The sequence below is a fragment of the Hyperolius riggenbachi genome, chromosome 4 (assembly GCF_040937935.1).
Source record: "Hyperolius riggenbachi isolate aHypRig1 chromosome 4, aHypRig1.pri, whole genome shotgun sequence".
In the NCBI taxonomy this organism is placed as follows: Eukaryota; Metazoa; Chordata; class Amphibia; order Anura; family Hyperoliidae; genus Hyperolius; species Hyperolius riggenbachi.
The window spans coordinates 42745188-42761285 of record NC_090649.1 but is presented as its reverse complement, the minus strand read 5'-3'; the positions used below and the strand labels follow the sequence as shown (position 1 = coordinate 42761285).

Here is a 16098-nt window from a genome sequence, read left to right as displayed (position 1 = left end):
AAACATGACTCTAAGACACACAAGTTAAAGCAGCCTTGGGACACTTGCGTGCCCAAAGGCCTTGCATGTCTTCTAGCAGTGCCAGTGACGTGCAGCATCTCTCCCTCTCCAGTACTCACCTATTAGGCTTCTTTTTAACTGTCTAGAAAAGCCTCGGAAATGCCAAGTCAGCAGCATCTGCTCATCTGGTGTTGTTTTACAACTTTTTGCCTTGTTGTCTTTGCACTCTACTCAGGGCCTTGCTCAAATTTGGAGCGTTCTCTCTAGGCCCTCATTCATTCTACTTTTGTCCTGAGTTTTCTCACAGTAGATGTTGAGATGTTGTGTCAGCTTACCTACAACTTGCTTTCCCAGCACCTAGCAATTAAGAAAACATACTAAAAGTACAGAAAAAAAAGTAGTAACAAACTTAAGTCAAATGAAAGCAACCACTTTTTTTGCTTGCCGGGACTGAAAGGCTTTTTGGTTTGTAACTTTTGTTGGGAAGTACCTCATCTAAAAACAAGTTAAGGGAAAGAGCAACTTCCTTTTTTTCAATCCTCTCAGCTAAATCTCAGGCCGTGTGCAGAGTGCCCTCCTCATACTGCTATGTGAGCACCTTTGGAGTGCAAAGCCTAATACACACCATACCAATGCCTGTCAGATAGATGGGTCGAACAGATGATTTCCGGCAGGTCCGATCTGATTTCCGATCGTTTTTCTGATGGATTTGCATAGTAGTGATCGGAAATCCGAACGGAAATCCGATCGTGTCTGTCGGAAAGGATCTATCGGCCCATCTATCTGATGGGGAATTGCATGGTGTGCACCAGGCATACGAGAATGAGTATCTTTCAGGTGGTTGTTCCTTGTCAAGTGATTGATTGTAAGTCTCTCCTTGACAAAAGGACTGGAGTAAAGCCAACGGAAATCTGGGAAAAGCAGATAAGAAAAGTAGTATAGGAAAGATGAGTAAGATTGTAAGAAGGAGTGTTTTTCTCTTTCTTGGGGTGGTGAAGCACTTTTGCTGAAAAGTTGTTAAAAGAGGTTGTGTGAGTAAAAGTGAAGGGGAAAGCTGAGATGACATTTTCGTTTGTTAGCAAAGGGAGTGGGGAGTGGCATGTGAAAGAGGAAGTGATGGCCTGGTGATGGTTTGTAATCGTTTTGGAGGAGCTCTGCCTAGTAGAAAGTAAAAGGAGAAGCTTTGATCGCCCAACGTGGGGCTCGAACCCACGACCCTGAGATTAAGAGTCTCATGCTCTACCGACTGAGCTAGCCGGGCTTGCTTGCTTGAGCTGAAATGTCAAAAATTGCAAAATGGCGCCAGCCTCACCTTTGCCATCCGCACAGAAGAAGGCAATCTTGTATGGCCTGATTTGGCTGGCCACGTTTTTCAGCACCAAGCAACAGGGCAAGGCATTGGTGGTTCAGTGGTAGAATTCTCGCCTGCCACGCGGGAGGCCCGGGTTCGATTCCCGGCCAATGCAAATGCTAGGATTTTGGCACACCTCCACACTTTGCACTTCTCAAGCTTAAGACATCTCTGCAGGCCAGAAGCCATTTAAGGACATTTGCAAGAGTCACCGTGGCACTTGGCCACAGTGCTGGCTGACAGTCGAGAAGAGGGACCCTAGTACCCAGCAAACATGACTCTAAGACACACAAGTTAAAGCAGCCTTGGGACACTTGCGTGCCCAAAGGCCTTGCATGTCTTCTAGCAGTGCCAGTGACGTGCAGCATCTCTCCCTCTCCAGTACTCACCTATTAGGCTTCTTTTTAACTGTCTAGAAAAGCCTCGGAAATGCCAAGTCAGCAGCATCTGCTCATCTGGTGTTGTTTTACAACTTTTTGCCTTGTTGTCTTTGCACTCTACTCAGGGCCTTGCTCAAATTTGGAGCGTTCTCTCTAGGCCCTCATTCATTCTACTTTTGTCCTGAGTTTTCTCACAGTAGATGTTGAGATGTTGTGTCAGCTTACCTACAACTTGCTTTCCCAGCACCTAGCAATTAAGAAAACATACTAAAAGTACAGAAAAAAAAGTAGTAACAAACTTAAGTCAAATGAAAGCAACCACTTTTTTTGCTTGCCGGGACTGAAAGGCTTTTTGGTTTGTAACTTTTGTTGGGAAGTACCTCATCTAAAAACAAGTTAAGGGAAAGAGCAACTTCCTTTTTTTCAATCCTCTCAGCTAAATCTCAGGCCGTGTGCAGAGTGCCCTCCTCATACTGCTATGTGAGCACCTTTGGAGTGCAAAGCCTAATACACACCATACCAATGCCTGTCAGATAGATGGGTCGAACAGATGATTTCCGGCAGGTCCGATCTGATTTCCGATCGTTTTTCTGATGGATTTGCATAGTAGTGATCGGAAATCCGAACGGAAATCCGATCGTGTCTGTCGGAAAGGATCTATCGGCCCATCTATCTGATGGGGAATTGCATGGTGTGCACCAGGCATACGAGAATGAGTATCTTTCAGGTGGTTGTTCCTTGTCAAGTGATTGATTGTAAGTCTCTCCTTGACAAAAGGACTGGAGTAAAGCCAACGGAAATCTGGGAAAAGCAGATAAGAAAAGTAGTATAGGAAAGATGAGTAAGATTGTAAGAAGGAGTGTTTTTCTCTTTCTTGGGGTGGTGAAGCACTTTTGCTGAAAAGTTGTTAAAAGAGGTTGTGTGAGTAAAAGTGAAGGGGAAAGCTGAGATGACATTTTCGTTTGTTAGCAAAGGGAGTGGGGAGTGGCATGTGAAAGAGGAAGTGATGGCCTGGTGATGGTTTGTAATCGTTTTGGAGGAGCTCTGCCTAGTAGAAAGTAAAAGGAGAAGCTTTGATCGCCCAACATGGGGCTCAAACCCACGACCCTGAGATTAAGAGTCTCATGCTCTACCGACTGAGCTAGCCGGGCTTGCTTGCTTGAGCTGAAATGTCAAAAATTGCAAAATGGCGTCAGCCTCACCTTTGCCATCCGCACAGAAGAAGGCAATCTTGTATGGCCTGATTTGGCTGGCCACGTTTTTCAGCACCGATCAACAGGGCAAGGCATTGGTGGTTCAGTGGTAGAATTCTCGCCTGCCACGCGGGAGACCCGGGTTCGATTCCCGGCCAATGCAAATGCTAGGATTTTGGCACACCTCCACACTTTGCACTTCTCAAGCTTAAGACATCTCTGCAGGCCAGAAGCCATTTAAGGACATTTGCAAGAGTCACCGTGGCACTTGGCCACAGTGCTGGCTGACAGTCGAGAAGAGGGACCCTAGTACCCAGCAAACATGACTCTAAGACACACAAGTTAAAGCAGCCTTGGGACACTTGCGTGCCCAAAGGCCTTGCATGTCTTCTAGCAGTGCCAGTGACGTGCAGCATCTCTCCCTCTCCAGTACTCACCTATTAGGCTTCTTTTTAACTGTCTAGAAAAGCCTCGGAAATGCCAAGTCAGCAGCATCTGCTCATCTGGTGTTGTTTTACAACTTTTTGCCTTGTTGTCTTTGCACTCTACTCAGGGCCTTGCTCAAATTTGGAGCGTTCTCTCTAGGCCCTCATTCATTCTACTTTTGTCCTGAGTTTTCTCACAGTAGATGTTGAGATGTTGTGTCAGCTTACCTACAACTTGCTTTCCCAGCACCTAGCAATTAAGAAAACATACTAAAAGTACAGAAAAAAAAGTAGTAACAAACTTAAGTCAAATGAAAGCAACCACTTTTTTTGCTTGCCGGGACTGAAAGGCTTTTTGGTTTGTAACTTTTGTTGGGAAGTACCTCATCTAAAAACAAGTTAAGGGAAAGAGCAACTTCCTTTTTTTCAATCCTCTCAGCTAAATCTCAGGCCGTGTGCAGAGTGCCCTCCTCATACTGCTATGTGAGCACCTTTGGAGTGCAAAGCCTAATACACACCATACCAATGCCTGTCAGATAGATGGGTCGAACAGATGATTTCCGGCAGGTCCGATCTGATTTCCGATCGTTTTTCTGATGGATTTGCATAGTAGTGATCGGAAATCCGAACGGAAATCCGATCGTGTCTGTCGGAAAGGATCTATCGGCCCATCTATCTGATGGGGAATTGCATGGTGTGCACCAGGCATACGAGAATGAGTATCTTTCAGGTGGTTGTTCCTTGTCAAGTGATTGATTGTAAGTCTCTCCTTGACAAAAGGACTGGAGTAAAGCCAACGGAAATCTGGGAAAAGCAGATAAGAAAAGTAGTATAGGAAAGATGAGTAAGATTGTAAGAAGGAGTGTTTTTCTCTTTCTTGGGGTGGTGAAGCACTTTTGCTGAAAAGTTGTTAAAAGAGGTTGTGTGAGTAAAAGTGAAGGGGAAAGCTGAGATGACATTTTCGTTTGTTAGCAAAGGGAGTGGGGAGTGGCATGTGAAAGAGGAAGTGATGGCCTGGTGATGGTTTGTTATCGTTTTGGAGGAGCTCTGCCTAGTAGAAAGTAAAAGGAGAAGCTTTGATCGCCCAACGTGGTTCTCGAACCCACGACCCTGAGATTAAGAGTCTCATGCTCTACCGACTGAGCTAGCCAGGCTTGCTTGCTTGAACTGAAATGTCAAAAATTGCAAAATGGCGCCAGCCTCACCTTTGCCATCCGCACAGAAGAAGGCAATCTTGTATGGCCTGATTTGGCTGGCCACGTTTTTCAGCACCGAGCAACAGGGCAAGGCATTGGTGGTTCAGTGGTAGAATTCTCGCCTGCCACGCGGGAGGCCCGGGTTCGATTCCCGGCCAATGCAAATGCTAGGATTTTGGCACACCTCCACACTTTGCACTTCTCAAGCTTAAGACATCTCTGCAGGCCAGAAGCCATTTAAGGACATTTGCAAGAGTCACCGTGGCACTTGGCCACAGTGCTGGCTGACAGTCGAGAAGAGGGACCCTAGTACCCAGCAAACATGACTCTAAGACACACAAGTTAAAGCAGCCTTGGGACACTTGCGTGCCCAAAGGCCTTGCATGTCTTCTAGCAGTGCCAGTGACGTGCAGCATCTCTCCCTCTCCAGTACTCACCTATTAGGCTTCTTTTTAACTGTCTAGAAAAGCCTCGGAAATGCCAAGTCAGCAGCATCTGCTCATCTGGTGTTGTTTTACAACTTTTTGCCTTGTTGTCTTTGCACTCTACTCAGGGCCTTGCTCAAATTTGGAGCGTTCTCTCTAGGCCCTCATTCATTCTACTTTTGTCCTGAGTTTTCTCACAGTAGATGTTGAGATGTTGTGTCAGCTTACCTACAACTTGCTTTCCCAGCACCTAGCAATTAAGAAAACATACTAAAAGTACAGAAAAAAAAGTAGTAACAAACTTAAGTCAAATGAAAGCAACCACTTTTTTTGCTTGCCGGGACTGAAAGGCTTTTTGGTTTGTAACTTTTGTTGGGAAGTACCTCATCTAAAAACAAGTTAAGGGAAAGAGCAACTTCCTTTTTTTCAATCCTCTCAGCTAAATCTCAGGCCGTGTGCAGAGTGCCCTCCTCATACTGCTATGTGAGCACCTTTGGAGTGCAAAGCCTAATACACACCATACCAATGCCTGTCAGATAGATGGGTCGAACAGATGATTTCCGGCAGGTCCGATCTGATTTCCGATCGTTTTTCTGATGGATTTGCATAGTAGTGATCGGAAATCCGAACGGAAATCCGATCGTGTCTGTCGGAAAGGATCTATCGGCCCATCTATCTGATGGGGAATTGCATGGTGTGCACCAGGCATACGAGAATGAGTATCTTTCAGGTGGTTGTTCCTTGTCAAGTGATTGATTGTAAGTCTCTCCTTGACAAAAGGACTGGAGTAAAGCCAACGGAAATCTGGGAAAAGCAGATAAGAAAAGTAGTATAGGAAAGATGAGTAAGATTGTAAGAAGGAGTGTTTTTCTCTTTCTTGGAGTGGTGAAGCACTTTTGCTGAAAAGTTGTTAAAAGAGGTTGTGTGAGTAAAAGTGAAGGGGAAAGCTGAGATGACATTTTTGTTTGTTAGCAAAGGGAGTGGGGAGTGGCATGTGAAAGAGGAAGTGATGGCCTGGTGATGGTTTGTAATCGTTTTGGAGGAGCTCTGCCTAGTAGAAAGTAAAAGGAGAAGCTTTGATCGCCCAACGTGGGGCTCGAACCCACGACCCTGAGATTAAGAGTCTCATGCTCTACCGACTGAGCTAGCCGGGCTTGCTTGCTTAAGCTGAAATGTCAAAAATTGCAAAATGGCGCCAGCCTCACCTTTGCCATCCGCACAGAAGAAGGCAATCTTGTATGGCCTGATTTGGCTGGCCACGTTTTTCAGCACCGAGCAACAGGGCAAGGCATTGGTGGTTCAGTGGTAGAATTCTCGCCTGCCACGTGGGAGGCCCGGGTTCGATTCCCGGCCAATGCAAATGCTAGGATTTTGGCACACCTCCACACTTTGCACTTCTCAAGCTTAAGACATCTCTGCAGGCCAGAAGCCATTTAAGGACATTTGCAAGAGTCACCGTGGCACTTGGCCACAGTGCTGGCTGACAGTCGAGAAGAGGGACCCTAGTACCCAGCAAACATGACTCTAAGACACACAAGTTAAAGCAGCCTTGGGACACTTGCGTGCCCAAAGGCCTTGCATGTCTTCTAGCAGTGCCAGTGATGTGCAGCATCTCTCCCTCTCCAGTACTCACCTATTAGGCTTCTTTTTAACTGTCTAGAAAAGCCTCGGAAATGCCAAGTCAGCAGCATCTGCTCATCTGGTGTTGTTTTACAACTTTTTGCCTTGTTGTCTTTGCACTCTACTCAGGGCCTTGCTCAAATTTGGAGCGTTCTCTCTAGGCCCTCATTCATTCTACTTTTGTCCTGAGTTTTCTCACAGTAGATGTTGAGATGTTGTGTCAGCTTACCTACAACTTGCTTTCCCAGCACCTAGCAATTAAGAAAACATACTAAAAGTACAGAAAAAAAAGTAGTAACAAACTTAAGTCAAATGAAAGCAACCACTTTTTTTGCTTGCCGGGACTGAAAGGCTTTTTGGTTTGTAACTTTTGTTGGGAAGTACCTCATCTAAAAACAAGTTAAGGGAAAGAGCAACTTCCTTTTTTTCAATCCTCTCAGCTAAATCTCAGGCCGTGTGCAGAGTGCCCTCCTCATACTGCTATGTGAGCACCTTTGGAGTGCAAAGCCTAATACACACCATACCAATGCCTGTCAGATAGATGGGTCGAACAGATGATTTCCGGCAGGTCCGATCTGATTTCCGATCGTTTTTCTGATGGATTTGCATAGTAGTGATCGGAAATCCGAACGGAAATCCGATCGTGTCTGTCGGAAAGGATCTATCGGCCCATCTATCTGATGGGGAATTGCATGGTGTGCACCAGGCATACGAGAATGAGTATCTTTCAGGTGGTTGTTCCTTGTCAAGTGATTGATTGTAAGTCTCTCCTTGACAAAAGGACTGGAGTAAAGCCAACGGAAATCTGGGAAAAGCAGATAAGAAAAGTAGTATAGGAAAGATGAGTAAGATTGTAAGAAGGAGTGTTTTTCTCTTTCTTGGGGTGGTGAAGCACTTTTGCTGAAAAGTTGTTAAAAGAGGTTGTGTGAGTAAAAGTGAAGGGGAAAGCTGAGATGACATTTTCGTTTGTTAGCAAAGGGAGTGGGGAGTGGCATGTGAAAGAGGAAGTGATGGCCTGGTGATGGTTTGTAATCGTTTTGGAGGAGCTCTGCCTAGTAGAAAGTAAAAGGAGAAGCTTTGATCGCCCAACGTGGGGCTCGAACCCACGACCCTGAGATTAAGAGTCTCATGCTCTACCGACTGAGCTAGCCGGGCTTGCTTGCTTGAGCTGAAATGTCAAAAATTGCAAAATGGCGCCAGCCTCACCTTTGCCATCCGCACAGAAGAAGGCAATCTTGTATGGCCTGATTTGGCTGGCCACGTTTTTCAGCACCGAGAAACAGGGCAAGGCATTGGTGGTTCAGTGGTAGAATTCTCGCCTGCCATGCGGGAGGCCCGGGTTCGATTCCCGGCCAATGCAAATGCTAGGATTTTGGCACACCTCCACACTTTGCACTTCTCAAGCTTAAGACATCTCTGCAGGCCAGAAGCCATTTAAGGACATTTGCAAGAGTCACCGTGGCACTTGGCCACAGTGCTGGCTGACAGTCGAGAAGAGGGACCCTAGTACCCAGCAAACATGACTCTAAGACACACAAGTTAAAGCAGCCTTGGGACACTTGCGTGCCCAAAGGCCTTGCATGTCTTCTAGCAGTGCCAGTGACGTGCAGCATCTCTCCCTCTCCAGTACTCACCTATTAGGCTTCTTTTTAACTGTCTAGAAAAGCCTCGGAAATGCCAAGTCAGCAGCATCTGCTCATCTGGTGTTGTTTTACAACTTTTTGCCTTGTTGTCTTTGCACTCTACTCAGGGCCTTGCTCAAATTTGGAGCGTTCTCTCTAGGCCCTCATTCATTCTACTTTTGTCCTGAGTTTTCTCACAGTAGATGTTGAGATGTTGTGTCAGCTTACCTACAACTTGCTTTCCCAGCACCTAGCAATTAAGAAAACATACTAAAAGTACAGAAAAAAAAGTAGTAACAAACTTAAGTCAAATGAAAGCAACCACTTTTTTTGCTTGCCGGGACTGAAAGGATTTTTGGTTTGTAACTTTTGTTGGGAAGTACCTCATCTAAAAACAAGTTAAGGGAAAGAGCAACTTCCTTTTTTTCAATCCTCTCAGCTAAATCTCAGGCCGTGTGCAGAGTGCCCTCCTCATACTGCTATGTGAGCACCTTTGGAGTGCAAAGCCTAATACACACCATACCAATGCCTGTCAGATAGATGGGTCGAACAGATGATTTCCGGCAGGTCCGATCTGATTTCCGATCGTTTTTCTGATGGATTTGCATAGTAGTGATCGGAAATCCGAACGGAAATCCGATCGTGTCTGTCGGAAAGGATCTATCGGCCCATCTATCTGATGGGGAATTGCATGGTGTGCACCAGGCATACGAGAATGAGTATCTTTCAGGTGGTTGTTCCTTGTCAAGTGATTGATTGTAAGTCTCTCCTTGACAAAAGGACTGGAGTAAAGCCAACGGAAATCTGGGAAAAGCAGATAAGAAAAGTAGTATAGGAAAGATGAGTAAGATTGTAAGAAGGAGTGTTTTTCTCTTTCTTGGGGTGGTGAAGCACTTTTGCTGAAAAGTTGTTAAAAGAGGTTGTGTGAGTAAAAGTGAAGGGGAAAGCTGAGATGACATTTTCGTTTGTTAGCAAAGGGAGTGGGGAGTGGCATGTGAAAGAGGAAGTGATGGCCTGGTGATGGTTTGTAATCGTTTTGGAGGAGCTCTGCCTAGTAGAAAGTAAAAGGAGAAGCTTTGATCGCCCAACGTGGGGCTCGAACCCACGACCCTGAGATTAAGAGTCTCATGCTCTACCGACTGAGCTAGCCGGGCTTGCTTGCTTGAGCTGAAATGTCAAAAATTGCAAAATGGCGCCAGCCTCACCTTTGCCATCCGCACAGAAGAAGGCAATCTTGTATGGCCTGATTTGGCTGGCCACGTTTTTCAGCACCGAGCAACAGGGCAAGGCATTGGTGGTTCAGTGGTAGAATTCTCGCCTGCCACGCGGGAGGCCCGGGTTCGATTCCCGGCCAATGCAAATGCTAGGATTTTGGCACACCTCCACACTTTGCACTTCTCAAGCTTAAGACATCTCTGCAGGCCAGAAGCCATTTAAGGACATTTGCAAGAGTCACCGTGGCACTTGGCCACAGTGCTGGCTGACAGTCGAGAAGAGGGACCCTAGTACCCAGCAAACATGACTCTAAGACACACAAGTTAAAGCAGCCTTGGGACACTTGCGTGCCCAAAGGCCTTGCATGTCTTCTAGCAGTGCCAGTGACGTGCAGCATCTCTCCCTCTCCAGTACTCACCTATTAGGCTTCTTTTTAACTGTCTAGAAAAGCCTCGGAAATGCCAAGTCAGCAGCATCTGCTCATCTGGTGTTGTTTTACAACTTTTTGCCTTGTTGTCTTTGCACTCTACTCAGGGCCTTGCTCAAATTTGGAGCGTTCTCTCTAGGCCCTCATTCATTCTACTTTTGTCCTGAGTTTTCTCACAGTAGATGTTGAGATGTTGTGTCAGCTTACCTACAACTTGCTTTCCCAGCACCTAGCAATTAAGAAAACATACTAAAAGTACAGAAAAAAAAAGTAGTAACAAACTTAAGTCAAATGAAAGCAACCACTTTTTTTGCTTGCCGGGACTGAAAGGCTTTTTGGTTTGTAACTTTTGTTGGGAAGTACCTCATCTAAAAACAAGTTAAGGGAAAGAGCAACTTCCTTTTTTTCAATCCTCTCAGCTAAATCTCAGGCTGTGTGCAGAGTGCCCTCCTCATACTGCTATGTGAGCACCTTTGGAGTGCAAAGCCTAATACACACCATACCAATGCCTGTCAGATAGATGGGTCGAACAGATGATTTCCGGCAGGTCCGATCTGATTTCCGATCGTTTTTCTGATGGATTTGCATAGTAGTGATCGGAAATCCGAACGGAAATCCGATCGTGTCTGTCGGAAAGGATCTATCGGCCCATCTATCTGATGGGGAATTGCATGGTGTGCACCAGGCATACGAGAATGAGTATCTTTCAGGTGGTTGTTCCTTGTCAAGTGATTGATTGTAAGTCTCTCCTTGACAAAAGGACTGGAGTAAAGCCAACGGAAATCTGGGAAAAGCAGATAAGAAAAGTAGTATAGGAAAGATGAGTAAGATTGTAAGAAGGAGTGTTTTTCTCTTTCTTGGGGTGGTGAAGCACTTTTGCTGAAAAGTTGTTAAAAGAGGTTGTGTGAGTAAAAGTGAAGGGGAAAGCTGAGATGACATTTTCGTTTGTTAGCAAAGGGAGTGGGGAGTGGCATGTGAAAGAGGAAGTGATGGCCTGGTGATGGTTTGTAATCGTTTTGGAGGAGCTCTGCCTAGTAGAAAGTAAAAGGAGAAGCTTTGATCGCCCAACGTGGGGCTTGAACCCACGACCCTGAGATTAAGAGTCTCATGCTCTACCGACTGAGCTAGCCGGGCTTGCTTGCTTGAACTGAAATGTCAAAAATTGCAAAATGGCGCCAGCCTCACCTTTGCAATCCGCACAGAAGAAGGCAATCTTGTATGGCCTGATTTGGCTGGCCACGTTTTTCAGCACCGAGCAACAGGGCAAGGCATTGGTGGTTCAGTGGTAGAATTCTCACCTGCCACACGGGAGGCCCGGGTTCGATTCCCGGCCAATGCAAATGCTAGGATTTTGGCACACCTCCACACTTTGCACTTCTCAAGCTTAAGACATCTCTGCAGGCCAGAAGCCATTTAAGGACATTTGCAAGAGTCACCGTGGCACTTGGCCACAGTGCTGGCTGACAGTCGAGAAGAGGGACCCTAGTACCCAGCAAACATGACTCTAAGACACACAAGTTAAAGCAGCCTTGGGACACTTGCGTGCCCAAAGGCCTTGCATGTCTTCTAGCAGTGCCAGTGACGTGCAGCATCTCTCCCTCTCCAGTACTCACCTATTAGGCTTCTTTTTAACTGTCTAGAAAAGCCTCGGAAATGCCAAGTCAGCAGCATCTGCTCATCTGGTGTTGTTTTACAACTTTTTGCCTTGTTGTCTTTGCACTCTACTCAGGGCCTTGCTCAAATTTGGAGCGTTCTCTCTAGGCCCTCATTCATTCTACTTTTGTCCTGAGTTTTCTCACAGTAGATGTTGAGATGTTGTGTCAGCTTACCTACAACTTGCTTTCCCAGCACCTAGCAATTAAGAAAACATACTAAAAGTACAGAAAAAAAAGTAGTAACAAACTTAAGTCAAATGAAAGCAACCACTTTTTTTGCTTGCCGGGACTGAAAGGCTTTTTGGTTTGTAACTTTTGTTGGGAAGTACCTCATCTAAAAACAAGTTAAGGGAAAGAGCAACTTCCTTTTTTTCAATCCTCTCAGCTAAATCTCAGGCCGTGTGCAGAGTGCCCTCCTCATACTGCTATGTGAGCACCTTTGGAGTGCAAAGCCTAATACACACCATACCAATGCCTGTCAGATAGATGGGTCGAACAGATGATTTCCGGCAGGTCCGATCTGATTTCCGATCGTTTTTCTGATGGATTTGCATAGTAGTGATCGGAAATCCGAACGGAAATCCGATCGTGTCTGTCGGAAAGGATCTATCGGCCCATCTATCTGATGGGGAATTGCATGGTGTGCACCAGGCATACGAGAATGAGTATCTTTCAGGTGGTTGTTCCTTGTCAAGTGATTGATTGTAAGTCTCTCCTTGACAAAAGGACTGGAGTAAAGCCAACGGAAATCTGGGAAAAGCAGATAAGAAAAGTAGTATAGGAAAGATGAGTAAGATTGTAAGAAGGAGTGTTTTTCTCTTTCTTGGGGTGGTGAAGCACTTTTGCTGAAAAGTTGTTAAAAGAGGTTGTGTGAGTAAAAGTGAAGGGGAAAGCTGAGATGACATTTTCGTTTGTTAGCAAAGGGAGTGGGGAGTGGCATGTGAAAGAGGAAGTGATGGCCTGGTGATGGTTTGTAATCGTTTTGGAGGAGCTCTGCCTAGTAGAAAGTAAAAGGAGAAGCTTTGATCGCCCAACGTGGGGCTCGAACCCACGACCCTTAGATTAAGAGTCTCATGCTCTACTGACTGAGCTAGCCGGGCTTGCTTGCTTGAACTGAAATGTCAAAAATTGCAAAATGGCGCCAGCCTCACCTTTGCAATCCGCACAGAAGAAGGCAATCTTGTATGGCCTGATTTGGCTGGCCACGTTTTTCAGCACCGAGCAACAGGGCAAGGCATTGGTGGTTCAGTGGTAGAATTCTCACCTGCCACACGGGAGGCCCGGGTTCGATTCCCGGCCAATGCAAATGCTAGGATTTTGGCACACCTCCACACTTTGCACTTCTCAAGCTTAAGACATCTCTGCAGGCCAGAAGCCATTTAAGGACATTTGCAAGAGTCACCGTGGCACTTGGCCACAGTGCTGGCTGACAGTCGAGAAGAGGGACCCTAGTACCCAGCAAACATGACTCTAAGACACACAAGTTAAAGCAGCCTTGGGACACTTGCGTGCCCAAAGGCCTTGCATGTCTTCTAGCAGTGCCAGTGACGTGCAGCATCTCTCCCTCTCCAGTACTCACCTATTAGGCTTCTTTTTAACTGTCTAGAAAAGCCTCGGAAATGCCAAGTCAGCAGCATCTGCTCATCTGGTGTTGTTTTACAACTTTTTGCCTTGTTGTCTTTGCACTCTACTCAGGGCCTTGCTCAAATTTGGAGCGTTCTCTCTAGGCCCTCATTCATTCTACTTTTGTCCTGAGTTTTCTCACAGTAGATGTTGAGATGTTGTGTCAGCTTACCTACAACTTGCTTTCCCAGCACCTAGCAATTAAGAAAACATACTAAAAGTACAGAAAAAAAAGTAGTAACAAACTTAAGTCAAATGAAAGCAACCACTTTTTTTGCTTGCCGGGACTGAAAGGCTTTTTGGTTTGTAACTTTTGTTGGGAAGTACCTCATCTAAAAACAAGTTAAGGGAAAGAGCAACTTCCTTTTTTTCAATCCTCTCAGCTAAATCTCAGGCCGTGTGCAGAGTGCCCTCCTCATACTGCTATGTGAGCACCTTTGGAGTGCAAAGCCTAATACACACCATACCAATGCCTGTCAGATAGATGGGTCGAACAGATGATTTCCGGCAGGTCCGATCTGATTTCCGATCGTTTTTCTGATGGATTTGCATAGTAGTGATCGGAAATCCGAACGGAAATCCGATCGTGTCTGTCGGAAAGGATCTATCGGCCCATCTATCTGATGGGGAATTGCATGGTGTGCACCAGGCATACGAGAATGAGTATCTTTCAGGTGGTTGTTCCTTGTCAAGTGATTGATTGTAAGTCTCTCCTTGACAAAAGGACTGGAGTAAAGCCAACGGAAATCTGGGAAAAGCAGATAAGAAAAGTAGTATAGGAAAGATGAGTAAGATTGTAAGAAGGAGTGTTTTTCTCTTTCTTGGGGTGGTGAAGCACTTTTGCTGAAAAGTTGTTAAAAGAGGTTGTGTGAGTAAAAGTGAAGGGGAAAGCTGAGATGACATTTTCGTTTGTTAGCAAAGGGAGTGGGGAGTGGCATGTGAAAGAGGAAGTGATGGCCTGGTGATGGTTTGTAATCGTTTTGGAGGAGCTCTGCCTAGTAGAAAGTAAAAGGAGAAGCTTTGATCGCCCAACGTGGGGCTCGAACCCACGACCCTGAGATTAAGAGTCTCATGCTCTACCGACTGAGCTAGCCGGGCTTGCTTGCTTGAGCTAAAATGTCAAAAATTGCAAAATGGCGCCAGCCTCACCTTTGCCATCCGCACAGAAGAAGGCAATCTTGTATGGCCTGATTTGGCTGGCCACGTTTTTCAGCACTGAGCAACAGGGCAAGGCATTGGTGGTTCAGTGGTAGAATTCTCGCCTGCCACGCGGGAGGCCCGGGTTCGATTCCCGGCCAATGCAAATGCTAGGATTTTGGCACACCTCCACACTTTGCACTTCTCAAGCTTAAGACATCTCTGCAGGCCAGAAGCCATTTAAGGACATTTGCAAGAGTCACCGTGGCACTTGGCCACAGTGCTGGCTGACAGTCGAGAAGAGGGACCCTAGTACCCAGCAAACATGACTCTAAGACACACAAGTTAAAGCAGCCTTGGGACACTTGCGTGCCCAAAGGCCTTGCATGTCTTCTAGCAGTGCCAGTGACGTGCAGCATCTCTCCCTCTCCAGTACTCACCTATTAGGCTTCTTTTTAACTGTCTAGAAAAGCCTCGGAAATGCCAAGTCAGCAGCATCTGCTCATCTGGTGTTGTTTTACAACTTTTTGCCTTGTTGTCTTTGCACTCTACTCAGGGCCTTGCTCAAATTTGGAGCGTTCTCTCTAGGCCCTCATTCATTCTACTTTTGTCCTGAGTTTTCTCACAGTAGATGTTGAGATGTTGTGTCAGCTTACCTACAACTTGCTTTCCCAGCACCTAGCAATTAAGAAAACATACTAAAAGTACAGAAAAAAAAAGTAGTAACAAACTTAAGTCAAATGAAAGCAACCACTTTTTTTGCTTGCCGGGACTGAAAGGCTTTTTGGTTTGTAACTTTTGTTGGGAAGTACCTCATCTAAAAACAAGTTAAGGGAAAGAGCAACTTCCTTTTTTTCAATCCTCTCAGCTAAATCTCAGGCCGTGTGCAGAGTGCCCTCCTCATACTGCTATGTGAGCACCTTTGGAGTGCAAAGCCTAATACACACCATACCAATGCCTGTCAGATAGATGGGTCGAACAGATGATTTCCGGCAGGTCCGATCTGATTTCCGATCGTTTTTCTGATGGATTTGCATAGTAGTGATCGGAAATCCGAACGGAAATCCGATCGTGTCTGTCGGAAAGGATCTATCGGCCCATCTATCTGATGGGGAATTGCATGGTGTGCACCAGGCATACGAGAATGAGTATCTTTCAGGTGGTTGTTCCTTGTCAAGTGATTGATTGTAAGTCTCTCCTTGACAAAAGGACTGGAGTAAAGCCAACGGAAATCTGGGAAAAGCAGATAAGAAAAGTAGTATAGGAAAGATGAGTAAGATTGTAAGAAGGAGTGTTTTTCTCTTTCTTGGGGTGGTGAAGCACTTTTGCTGAAAAGTTGTTAAAAGAGGTTGTGTGAGTAAAAGTGAAGGAGAAAGCTGAGATGACATTTTCGTTTGTTAGCAAAGGGAGTGGGGAGTGGCATGTGAAAGAGGAAGTGATGGCCTGGTGATGGTTTGTAATCGTTTTGGAGGAGCTCTGCCTAGTAGAAAGTAAAAGGAGAAGCTTTGATCGCCCAACGTGGGGCTCGAACCCACGACCCTGAGATTAAGAGTCTCATGCTCTACCGACTGAGCTAGCCGGGCTTGCTTGCTTGAGCTGAAATGTCAAAAATTGCAAAATGGCGCCAGCCTCACCTTTGCCATCCGCACAGAAGAAGGCAATCTTGTATGGCCTGATTTGGCTGGCCACGTTTTTCAGCACCGAGCAACAGGGCAAGGCATTGGTGGTTCAGTGGTAGAATTCTTGCCTGCCACGCGGGAGGCCCTGGTTCGATTCCCGGCCAATGCAAATGCTAGGATTTTGGCACACCTCCACACTTTGCACTTCTC

At 45.9% G+C, this 16098-nt stretch overlaps 14 non-coding genes across 14 annotated transcripts; 7 read left to right on the top strand and 7 right to left on the bottom strand.

Annotated features, from left to right (window-relative positions):
* Positions 1-1188: 1188 nt before the first annotated feature.
* Positions 1189-1261, bottom strand: TRNAK-CUU (transfer RNA lysine (anticodon CUU)). The gene has a single exon. It is a non-coding gene; the product is annotated as a tRNA-Lys (tRNA).
* Positions 1262-1395: 134 nt separating this feature from the next.
* TRNAG-GCC (transfer RNA glycine (anticodon GCC)) lies at positions 1396-1466 on the top strand. The gene has a single exon. It is a non-coding gene; the product is annotated as a tRNA-Gly (tRNA).
* Positions 1467-3016: 1550 nt separating this feature from the next.
* Positions 3017-3087, top strand: TRNAG-GCC (transfer RNA glycine (anticodon GCC)). The gene has a single exon. It is a non-coding gene; the product is annotated as a tRNA-Gly (tRNA).
* A 1550-nt stretch (positions 3088-4637) lies between these two features.
* On the top strand, positions 4638-4708 carry TRNAG-GCC (transfer RNA glycine (anticodon GCC)). The gene has a single exon. It is a non-coding gene; the product is annotated as a tRNA-Gly (tRNA).
* A 1343-nt stretch (positions 4709-6051) lies between these two features.
* On the bottom strand, positions 6052-6124 carry TRNAK-CUU (transfer RNA lysine (anticodon CUU)). The gene has a single exon. It is a non-coding gene; the product is annotated as a tRNA-Lys (tRNA).
* Positions 6125-6258: 134 nt separating this feature from the next.
* Positions 6259-6329, top strand: TRNAG-GCC (transfer RNA glycine (anticodon GCC)). The gene has a single exon. It is a non-coding gene; the product is annotated as a tRNA-Gly (tRNA).
* A 1343-nt stretch (positions 6330-7672) lies between these two features.
* On the bottom strand, positions 7673-7745 carry TRNAK-CUU (transfer RNA lysine (anticodon CUU)). The gene has a single exon. It is a non-coding gene; the product is annotated as a tRNA-Lys (tRNA).
* A 134-nt stretch (positions 7746-7879) lies between these two features.
* Positions 7880-7950, top strand: TRNAG-GCC (transfer RNA glycine (anticodon GCC)). The gene has a single exon. It is a non-coding gene; the product is annotated as a tRNA-Gly (tRNA).
* A 1343-nt stretch (positions 7951-9293) lies between these two features.
* Positions 9294-9366, bottom strand: TRNAK-CUU (transfer RNA lysine (anticodon CUU)). Its single transcript has one exon. It is a non-coding gene; the product is annotated as a tRNA-Lys (tRNA).
* Positions 9367-9500: 134 nt separating this feature from the next.
* Positions 9501-9571, top strand: TRNAG-GCC (transfer RNA glycine (anticodon GCC)). Its single transcript has one exon. It is a non-coding gene; the product is annotated as a tRNA-Gly (tRNA).
* Positions 9572-10915: 1344 nt separating this feature from the next.
* On the bottom strand, positions 10916-10988 carry TRNAK-CUU (transfer RNA lysine (anticodon CUU)). Its single transcript has one exon. It is a non-coding gene; the product is annotated as a tRNA-Lys (tRNA).
* Positions 10989-14157: 3169 nt separating this feature from the next.
* Positions 14158-14230, bottom strand: TRNAK-CUU (transfer RNA lysine (anticodon CUU)). The gene has a single exon. It is a non-coding gene; the product is annotated as a tRNA-Lys (tRNA).
* Positions 14231-14364: 134 nt separating this feature from the next.
* Positions 14365-14435, top strand: TRNAG-GCC (transfer RNA glycine (anticodon GCC)). Its single transcript has one exon. It is a non-coding gene; the product is annotated as a tRNA-Gly (tRNA).
* Positions 14436-15779: 1344 nt separating this feature from the next.
* On the bottom strand, positions 15780-15852 carry TRNAK-CUU (transfer RNA lysine (anticodon CUU)). The gene has a single exon. It is a non-coding gene; the product is annotated as a tRNA-Lys (tRNA).
* Positions 15853-16098: the final 246 nt, after the last annotated feature.